This window comes from Diabrotica virgifera, chromosome 6 (genome assembly GCF_917563875.1).
Source record: "Diabrotica virgifera virgifera chromosome 6, PGI_DIABVI_V3a".
Lineage (NCBI taxonomy): Eukaryota > Metazoa > Arthropoda > Insecta > Coleoptera > Chrysomelidae > Diabrotica > Diabrotica virgifera.
Window position 1 is genome coordinate 247,129,894 of NC_065448.1, and position 11,649 is coordinate 247,141,542.

An 11,649-nucleotide genomic window follows, 5' to 3' on the forward strand; every position below is an offset into this window, starting at 1 on the left:
TTACAAAATAAATATTAAGTTCTCTAAACACTACTAGACAGTCGAAAAAATGAAAGAATACCCATGAACGATCACATCAATCAGATATTTTGTATTTGCTATCTTTTTCTATAACAAACGTTTGTTATTTATAGAAAAAGATAGTAAATACAAAAGTGATTGATGTGATTGTTCATGGATATTCTTTCATTTTTCCGACTTTATATAAATTGAAAGACAGTTAAAATTTAATTCTGTTACTTCTGTTACTAAATTCTGTGTTCAGAGCTAACCACCATCCGTTTATGTACGTTTATTCCTCTTGTAATCTTAATCAAAACTGAACTCAACTGTCTAGTAAGCAAATTAACACGAAATAGTTTGCAAATAGCGACATTTATTTAAAACAACGAGAAGTCTAAGATCCGAAAACCAAAATACTTCTTACGTTGGAACCAAAATTCTATCCCAGCCTTCTGATATTTACACGGCGATAGGACGAAAAAATAATAGACATGGGGAATTCAAGATATGCATTCCACACCCGTCAGTTCTAATATGTAATTCCTACTATTGAAATTGTGATCAGAATTACGGTATTGAAAGATTTTAGATTACACCATGTCTGTAAAACACTCCTTTTGTTGATGGTTGATGAAAACAATCAGTTTAAAATTAATGTAAGTAAGCTGCTTAAAATAATGTAAAAGCCTTAAGGCCATCGGTATATAATTCATAAATATTTTACGGCTATCCCTACTTTTTCTGTCTTCACACGGCAAATTACGTGTAGTAAAATTCTCACTGGTATGGATATGTAAACTTTACTTGACAATGTCATCATTAACTTTAAAGATGGCTTTTCAATGTTCTTGGATAACTGTTACTTCTATAATTAGTTGTCTTAATTATTAATTCAGTTAATTAATATGATCATTTTTTAACTAACTAAGTATTCAGTGATTATAATAATTTATCTACTGTACAACAAAAACTAATAATCAGTCGAGAAAAGAGGAAAAGTGATAAAGTGATTTTTTAATATTATATTGTTACCATGAAACGCTTAAAATTTTGAACATCTTTAACAACAAAATACTTGGATCACTGAATATATCCTGGTGTATTCTCTGCTTGGATCTTCCATAAATAATAAACAATAAATAAGTTTGTATTAAGTTCACGTCTTAAATCAATTATTTATCAAAAATACACTATCAATATTATTTAATCAACAACTTAAAATATTCCCGATGCCATGTCAAATATTTAAAATTGTCACGGTCTGACTGACAATATGCTGACAATATTCTATTCGACTGAGTGTGTTGTATGACAAAGATAGATTTGGAAAATATTACCACGGACATTGTGTACATATTTTTTTCAAATCGTGAAAAAACCAATAAATATTTTTGAAATAAAGTCCCTTAGAATAAATAAAAAGTTTATTTTGAATGAAATATTTGAAATTAAAAATCACACTAAATTTTCTCTTAGTTTTTTACCCCTGTAACTTATTAAAATAAATATTATAGAAGTTCTCAGGGACTTTCGGCCCTCGCTAATAACGTAATCTTTCATTCTGCGTTTAAATTTTTCAAAAATACTTATTATTTTTCTCAGGATTCGAAAAAAAGAATCCCATTTGAATAGCATTGGAGCAGAAATTACGTACCCATCCCCTTAAGTTTAGTTACATACCTTTCACAATAAGAATAATTACAATAAAAATAATAAGGTAAAGAAGAATTATATGCCTCTTCCATATATAAAAGGATTATAAGAACAACTTACAAATCTCCTGTCTAAACATAACATTGTAGTTGCTTATAAAGGGTACAATTTTTTGAAAAGGAATTTTACAAAACCAAAAACGAAAACACTTGAATTAAAAAAATCTCATGTTGTATATGAAATTCTTTGTTTAAATTACGATGGGTATGTATTGGACAAACCAGCCGGCTACCTAACTTAAGAATACGTTGACACAAACATGACCAAAAAAAAATTCAACATCCCTAACAAAACATGAAACCGAAAAGAAACAAATATTATTTTAACAAAACTAAATTCCTAAAAAGTAAACACAACAGAAAAAAGAGGGAGCTCCTGGAGTCCACAGAAATTAAAAAAAAAATAAAAATGCATATGATAATAAAGATGTCAAAAATTTTAAAAAATATATTTGAGTTTAATCTAAAATAAACAAAAGAATAATTTCAGCACACCTATAATGTGGAAGCAATTAATTTTTTAAATGAAAAATCAAATACCATTTAACATCATAATATTAATTTTGACATATTAAGTATATTTTAAAAGTTATGACTTAGTGGGTCTGCTCCTATGTTAACATGCTTTTAATTGTGACGTTTATTTGTGTATTTGTTCACAACGAACTCTTACATGCTTGGTAAGTCAAAGTTCTTCTTAAATGTCAGTATATCTTTTAATAAATTGCTTTTTAGTCAATAATATTTCTTAAAAAATGCATGGATATCCTGCCGAGAATTCGAAAAAAGTGAATAAAATGTACTTAATAAGATCGTAGACAACATTTTTATGAACATAAGCCCAAAAAACTCTGGTAAAATAAATATGTATGTGTACAATATAAGATGTGTAGAATAACTGGTAATATATTTTATACCATGTATTATACCTAATAATTTGGTAATAATGATTATTTCATTCATAGGAGATTCTGACCAATAGAAAGCTACAGAAATAAAAATTTAACTGATAATTTTTGATAATATCCCGTCGTCAAGTGTATTACGTCAGATGCCCTTCGTTGCTACGAAAAAATACATTCAGTGACATTAATGACAATTAATGTTTTAAAAATTATAAAAGCGATGACTTTCAACCGTCAAATATTTATAACAACTGTGTGTTTAATTGTACTAATTTGTACTTACATAAATAAATTACAATAAAATTTTGGTTTTGAACAGTTTTATTCATGAAATAATCGCAACAAATTGCACTCGATCTCTAAAATTATTATCGATTTTTTGCCCTCGTGACACTTTGACATAATTTCACTCCCCTTCGGGCCGTGAAATTAAAACTGTCAAAGTGTCACTTGGGAAAAATTCGATAATTTTAGAGCTCTTGTGCAATTGCTACTGATAATTTGGATCGTTAATATTTGAATCCCTCCTTTTGTTAATTCGGAACTAATTCTATCGATCCGCACTTTTCATATTGTCGCTAGTCTGCTCTCTACATACTCAAACTCAATATCGCAATAACCAAGGTAAAATAACTTGTAAGTACATAATCGGTAAAGTGATCAGATTATGTCGTGCCAGAACGACGTTTCATTCACACCGGCCGACTCCAACGGCAACAGCAACGCCAAAGCAACGATCAACGTAAACTGGAAAAGCCACCGAATTGAGCACGGTTGCATGTACCTTACCACCTTTTGAATGTTCATGTTCATGTTCATGTTTAATATGTTCTGACGTGATAAGCAACTACCATTATAAGTACTGACTCGACGCTTAATTAATTTTATTAGACCGCTACACTTTTAAAATTCGAATATATACCGCTACTAAATTAACTTTAATTGCTTTGATTTGAGATATGTTAGACGTAAAAAGAAGTATAAGCCTGCAAAATGCAGGCTTTAACTCGAAATTTATAAACAAAAGTTTAACAAACTGTTTTTCAGTAAACCGTATCGTTTATGTTAATATTAACCAAAAAATGTTGGTGATGTTCGGATCGTTTCTGTAGGATGAAAGTGTATAACGTGTGTACAAGTAAGGCATATACATGTGAAATTACTAATATAATTTTAGAGCTCTGTGGACTATATTAGAGGTTAAAGGTAAATTGGGAGAGAGGAATTATGTTATATAGACAATATTTAAGTAACACAATAAGTTTATAAAAAATCTTACCAACGTCACTTTTTCATTCGCCCATCGATCAACGTCAAACACGCAGATTTCACACGCGGTGGTGTATCGGGCTAAAACCGGAATATATTGTCTTATCTGTCTATCTTTCGCGGATACACATGTATACGTCACCAATATATGGTAGGGGTACATTTAGAGGGTACAAGATTTCTCTTCATGTGATAATCTGAAGCGCTCGAGTAACTGCAAAAATCCCCGCTTGGACTCCTCTACTACCATTATTCTTTTGTGCAACAAAAAAAATATTGAGAACTTTTGTTTCCAATATAATGAAAACTATTAAATATTTTAAATGAGATACTGAAAAGATCTACCTTAACCGCAATAAAAAGAATGCTAAAACTTACCTTTGGACCAAAATTTACGTACGACTACGTCTCCTATTCTCCTGGTCTGTATCAACATCCATTAATCATTTAGCTACTCAACCATAGTTCGTGTTAGCGTGAATCACTCCAGGCATCTTCTGATCCCGGCGGCGACCAACTCATTCTGACATATATTCATACCATCACCAAACAGTTGCTATTAGTTGGCCATCAAGAAATCTAAAGAAGAGATTTTGATGATTCCTCTTAAATTTACAGCACTTGCGCTGCTGTTAATGTAAGTTTATTACACTAGAGCAATTCCATCTTGCTCCTCTTCGTTGATCTTGTTTTGTCTTCCTTCTTTCTTCATATCAAAAGCCCTCTTTTAGACAACTTTTTGGTAGCACCTGGATCAGCCTTTAACAACTTACCCCGGTCTCTAAAGACTCACAGATTAGTTACGCTTATTGATCACTTGGAAACCGTCAATTATCCACTCTTATATCTCACAGTTATCAAAATCTCGCCCTCACTCTTACACTGTGGGGTCCCTACTAGTGTAGGAAACAAAGGTTGAACCTTGCAAAATGGACACAAGTCCGGTTTTATTTTTTTTCTGGTATATCAAGGGGTGCTTATTATACGTTCTCTTATTATACTTTCTCTGAAAAAATTTCGCCCCGGTACCCCCCCTTTTCACCCCTTTAAAGGGGGTGATTTGTGGTTTTTGCGGAACGTAGCCCTTCCTGTACCTTTTACAAAAAATTTATTTTTTAGGAATATGAAGAGGACTATATTTTCTACGATTTATTTCCAACACCATCTCTCTATCATCCACCGTTTAGCGAGGGTGGCGCCCTAAAGTTGACAAGTTTTTAAAAAAGATGTTTTTAAAAATATATTTTTCCCTAACTGTAACGGAAATAAAAAAGTAATCCTGCGGCAATTATTCACAAATAATTGATTGATTTTTTGGTATAGGTCTCACTTAAGGGTAATTGCCCTTTTTTAATTACAGGGTGTTATATTTTAAAAAAAAACCCTTTTTATACCATCTGAACCGTTTATGCTAGAGTAAAAAGACTTTTAGCGATTACCCATGTACTGGTGCTATTTACAAATTTGTATAATGCACCCCAATTTTTCCCGGAACCCCCCCCCCCCCAAAAAAAAAAGAAGAATTAATAAATAAAGTGATTTTCTTGGAATCCTTCACACAGAATGCCCTTTATTAATATGCGTCATATATCATTTTGTGCACGTTATTATTACCCATGCACGGACACCAACACCGATTTCCTAGTGCAACCCCTGTAGCCAAAAAAAAATAAATAAAATGGGGGGTTGGAATGTTTTTTTTTGTTTTTTGCTTTTTGATCCATATGGGCATATGCTTCATCAATAGTGCTTTTCAAAAATTCTTCTTCTTAACGTGCCCTATCAAGTCCCCTTGACGTTGGCGATTAACATGGCGAAACTGTCTCTGTCTCGAGCTATTCTAAATAGGTGTTCTGCTTTCTTTATTCCTGTCCACTCCCGGATATTCTTCAACCAAGAGGCCTGCTTTCTACCTTTCAAAAATAATTTCAAAAATATGCCTTTTTTCAAAAATATATATGGTTATTGCAGCATCCCTGCGGAAACTACCCCTATCCTTAAAAATATACTGCAGAAACTACCCCTATCCCTTGGCGAGGATATTTTTACGATTTTCTCATTACCTATGCATTCTTTTTAAACAAAACTTATACAAGGTTAAAGACCACTATTTACTCTAACAATTAGGCCCTATTCACTTTTTTCGTATAAGCAACCGTTACGGCACAGTGGCGCCGTAAACCTCATATATGCTTTGGCGGGTTCCAGTTTTGTATTTTTTTTTTTCGTCATCTGTTCGTTTTATTGATAAAGTACTTATGTAAAATAAATCAACACAGTGTAACCTACAAATTATGACTTACCCACATTTTTCAATCTTTGCGCCCCAAAGCCACAGTGGTGGCCCAAAATCAATTTTTGCATATTTTCGCCACCTACACGCATTTTATTGCATTAATGCTACGTTAATAGCAGAATATTTACCCTTAGGTGGTCGCTAAGCAGTGGCAGATCCAGGGAGGGGTGCCGGGGTGATCACCTCCCCCCCTCTCAAACCCAGTGATATTATATTCAAAGATTATAAAAATATTCTTTTATTTTTATAGAAATTTTTTTTTTTTTTTTTTTATTCCATTTATTAAAATACGTAATAACAATATACAAAAAAAAATACATTAAAAAACCAAGAGCCGTAGCTATGCTGGTTTTGTGGTAACATAATAAACATAAATATAATGGTAACAGATTACATAACATAAAACTTTTTAGACTACTTTACACTGAAGGTTAAGTTTTCCTATATAGATTCATTAAAGAAATTGTATTAAAGTAAATGATTAAATTATTATTTATTATTAAATTGTTATAGAATTATATTCAATTAAAGCTATCTGTTGTAGTAGTTAGTAAGAAGTAACTCTTTTAATTCAGTTTTAAATCTTTCTAGCCTGCAGTCTTTGATCTTTGTGGGTAACTTATTATACAAAATCAGACCACTTGAGTATATACTTCTTTGTGCACCAGTAGTTCGCATTCTTACGGTTTGAAAACTACCTCCCTGTCTGGTATTATGGTCATGCACATCTTCTATACGTCTTAGAGTAATATTTGTAAGTGTTTGAGAAAGCTTAATTTGATGAATGAATATACAAACTTGTAAAATGTATAGCGACTCAATGTTTAGAATTCCTCTCTGATAGTACAGGTCGTCAGTTGGATGAAGTCTTGACAGTTGAAATATATATTTCACAGCCTTGTTCTGTAACACCATGAGAGGATGTAGCTGTTTTTGATTTGTATTACCCCAAACAATAGTTAGATATGACAAATGTGAATTTATTAAAGAGTGATAGATCATTTTACGCTGTGGGATACTTATAAATTTAGCAATTCTTCCAAGCATACCCACTGCTGGAGCTATTTTTTGACACGTGTTCAATATATGCTGTTCCCATGTTAGTCGATTATCTATGTGTAAGCCAAGGTATTTGGTAACATTTTTTTTAACGAATTTGAATTTTCCAAAATTTAACTGTAACTCTCTGTGTTCTTCAATATTTGAAATTATTGTGTAACTACATTTATTCATATTGAGTGAGAGCTTGTGGTATCTGAGCCAGTCATCTATATCTGTCAGATCTTTTTCTACAACATATTCTAGCTTTTTGGGATCTTTGTCAGCATACAAGAGTCCCGTATCATCAGCATATAAAAATAGCGTTGATTTTAAAGGCAGATTGGAGATGGAGTTTATATAAATAAGGAACAATGTTGGTCCCAATATAGACCCTTGAGGAACTCCACATGTGATGTCTTCTGCTGTACTAAGTACATTATTACAGAGCACTTTTTGTATTCTGCCAGTCAAATAATCCCTGAGCCATACTAAGGACATACCAGTTATACCATATTGTTCAAGCACTGAGATAAGTAACTCATGGTTAACTGTATCAAAAGCTTTTTGTAAATCTAGTGATACAAATACACAGCTTAATCCTTTGTCTAAGTTACTATATATATCTGTAATCAAATCGGTAGCTGCTGACACTGTGCTGGAATTATGTCTGAAACCATATTGTCGATTAAACCAGGCACCAGTTGTATTCAAGAAGTTTACGATTTGAAGATTTACACATGATTCTAATATCTTTGACATAGCTGTTAAGAGAGATATTGGCCGATAACTTCCTGGCTGTTTTGAGTCTCCTCCCTTATAAAGTGGTATCACTATTGCCATTTTCATAGAGCTCGGGATTGTTCCAGTGACAAGAGAAAGGTTAACTAATTTAGTTATAATCGGTAGAAGCTCCTCTTCAAACTCCCTGATAATATCAACACCAAAGCCATCCCAGCCAGGAGATTTGCCTTTTTTTAGTTTTCTTACAACCTCTTGAACATTAATTTCTAAGACTTGTTGCCATTCAAATATATATTCTTTTGGTGATACATTTATTGGAGTGCTTGTTGAAGGTGTTATGTTTTTTGACAGAGATTTTCCTACTTGTGAAAAATATTTGTTTAATTGGTTTGATAGCTCCTCAGATTTATTATATATCGAGTTCTGATAGTGTAGTTCATGTATTGTTATTGTTTTTTTTGTATTTTCGGCATTATGAATAAGGTGATTGATAGTTGCCCATAATTTTTTACTATTGCCTTGTGCATCGGATAATTTATTCGTGAAATAGTCTTTTTTTGCTTTGCCTACTGCTTTCAGTAGTTCATTTTGCACGGACTTATAAACATCTTGTAAGAACTTACTATTAGGGAATTGTCTATGCCTTCTATAATGAAAATCTCTTTTTAAAACAAGGTTATGTAATGTGACATTAAACCATGGTGCACTTTTTTGTCGAAATCGATTTTTAATTGTTTTTGTATTAAGATTATTTAAATAAACACGTAATATTTCATCACATAAAGAATCAGGTTCATTCCAAATCTGATTTTGCAAGCTGTATATTTCATTTTTGAATTTCAGTTTGTTTAAAGTTGTTACTGTATAATACTTGTCAGTGGTTATAAATGATGTGTTTTTTACCTTTAATAGCTGCAGTTGATGATCACCGAAACCTTCATCTACTATATATAACGTTGCATCAAAGTTTAAAGTGTTTGTCATCACATAATCAATACATGTAGCCGAATGATTGGTGATTCTGGTAGGGTTAGTTTTATTTAATATACTAAAACCGTTGGACACAATTGTTTGACAAACTAATTTTTGTGGGATACTCTCTTGAATAAGGTCTATGTTAAAGTCACCTAGTATCCAAACTGGAATTTTTTTATTCACAAATATGTTTAGTGCTGTATCCAGTGCATCAAAAAGTTCATTGCAGTAGAAATCTTGAGGTCGATATACTCCACCCACTATAATACTTCTATCGATCTGTAAAAATAACATTGAACACTTTTTATTATATCTGTAGACTTCTGAGTACTCGTAACAGCTTTTAACAAATAACCCTACACCACCACCTTCTTTATCCCTACAAACAAAAACTGAACTATAACCATTCACATTAAAATATGTTTCTTCACCCACTCTCAGCCAATGTTCGGCCACTACAATTTAGCCAATTGGCACCCCCCTCTTAACGATGCTGGATCCTCCACTGTCGGTAAAGCATAAAAAGTACGATATTCTTATAAAAATAATAATATAATATAAGTATTTCTAAAAAAATAAATGAATATTTTTATAATCTTTGAATATAATATCACTTGGTTTGAGAGGGGTGAGGTGACCACCCCCATCACCCCTCCCTGGATTCGCCACTGCTTAGCGACCACTTAAGGATAAATATTGTGCTATTAAAGTAGCATTAATGCAATAAAATGCGTGTAGGTGGCGAAAATATGCAAAAATTGATTTTGGGCCACCACTGTGGCTTTGGGGCGCAAATATTGTAAAATGTGCATAGGTCTTAATTTGTAGGTTACACTGTGTTGTTTTATTTTACATAAGTACTTTATCAATAAAACGAACAGATGACGAAAAAAAAAAACAAAAACTGGAGCCCGCCAAAGTATATATGAGGTTTACGGCGCCACTGTGCCGTAACGGTTGTTTAAACGAAAAAAATGAATAGGACCTAATTTTTAGAGTAAATAGTGGTCTTTAACCTTGTATAAGTTTTGTTTAAAAAGAATGCATAGGTGATGAGAAAATCGTAAAAACATCCTCGCCAAGGGATAGGGGTAGTTTCTGCAGTATATTTTCAAGGATAGAGGTGGTTTCCGCAGGGATGTTGCAATAACCATGTATATTTTTGAAAAGCACTATTGATGAAGCATATGACCATATGGATCAAAAAGCAAAAAACAAAAAAAAATTTCAATCCCCCATTTTATTTATTTTTTTTTTTGCTACAGGGGTTGCACTACGAAATCGCTTTTGGTGTCCGTGCATGGGTAATAATAACGTGCACAAAATGATATATGAAGCATATTAATAAAGGGCATTGTGTGTGAAGGATTCCAAGAAAATCACTTTATTTTCTTTTTTTTGGGGTTGTTCCGGGGAAAAAATGGGGGTGCATTATACAAATTTTTAAATAGCACAAGTACAAGGGTAATCGTTGAAAGTCTTTTTACTCTAGCATAAACTGTTCAGATGGTATAAAAAGGGGTTTTTTAAAATGTAACACCCTGTAATTAAAAATAGGGCAATTACCCTTAAGTAAAACCTATACTAAAAAATCAGTCACTTATTTGTGAATAATTGCCGCAGGCTTTTTTCTTAATTTCCTTTAGAGTTAGGGAAAAATATATTTTTTTTAAAACATCTTTTTTAAAAACTTGTCAACTTTGGGGTGCTACCCCCGCTAAACGGTGGATGATAGACATATGCTGTCGGGAAATAAATCGTAGAAAATATAGTCCTCTTCATATTTCTATAAAAAAAAATTTTTTTGAAAGGTACAGGAAGGGCTACGTTACCACAAATTACCCCATTTAAAGGGGTAAAAAGGGGGTTCCGGGGCGAATTTTTTTCAGAAAATGTTAGTCTTATAATAAGTACCCCTTGATATAACGGAAAAAAAATAAAACCGGACTTGTGTCCATTTTGCAAGGTTCAACCTCTGTTTCCTACACTATACCTTTAATAATATTTCAATATTTGATCTTAAATAATAAATTATATCAATAATTTTGTATTTCATTTTATATCCCATATCTTAACCAGATATAAATAAACTCTTACCTTCACCGATAATAACGACCCGACATTAACGATACCGTACTGGATGCTGTAACAAAAAGAAGATTTCTTAGAACATACAGTAATACAATAATTAAAAATTAGTACCTAATATAAAAAATGAGTAGATATTCATAAACAAAAATATTCATGAACTCAGTGATTCAGAAGGTACAGTAATAAAAGACAAAGAAAAATAATCCAAATAGTGAAATAGGAAAAGGAAAAAATAAACCATTAGACCACAACAGTCTAACGGTAGAGGTTGTAAAAGTCAAAAAATCATAAAGAAAATTAGAAAATAATGGTTAACAAAAAGAAAACTAAAGATAAAAGGAGACGATCCAATCTATATCAATAACGTCCTAACTTAGGAAGAGATAAAGAGCTAAAGATCAGAGAAAAAATATTGTACAAAGCATTACACTAAATGGTTCGGGGGTCTAGGTTGAATAGCAATCATTTGGATAAAAATCTAAAAAAAAGAAAAGATAGTATATTTTTAAAGTGTAAAAGTATATTTTAACACCAACGAAATTTAGGGCTTATTTGTAACGTCTATATTTTAAAAGCGCAACTAATATTGAAAGGAAATTGCGTGTGCTGACGTTAA

The 11,649-nt window shown here is 32.1% G+C and overlaps 1 protein-coding gene across 1 annotated transcript in view; it reads right to left on the minus strand.

Moving 5' to 3' along the window:
• LOC126887501 (gamma-sarcoglycan) overlaps positions 1-11,057 on the minus strand; it is a 762,843-nt gene extending 751,786 nt beyond the window's left edge. The window contains exon 1 of the mRNA XM_050655124.1: positions 11,040-11,057. The gene's annotated coding sequence lies outside the window, so the exon portion shown is untranslated. The remainder of the gene's footprint in view (positions 1-11,039) is intronic.
• Between the last annotated feature and the right edge of the window lie 592 nt (positions 11,058-11,649).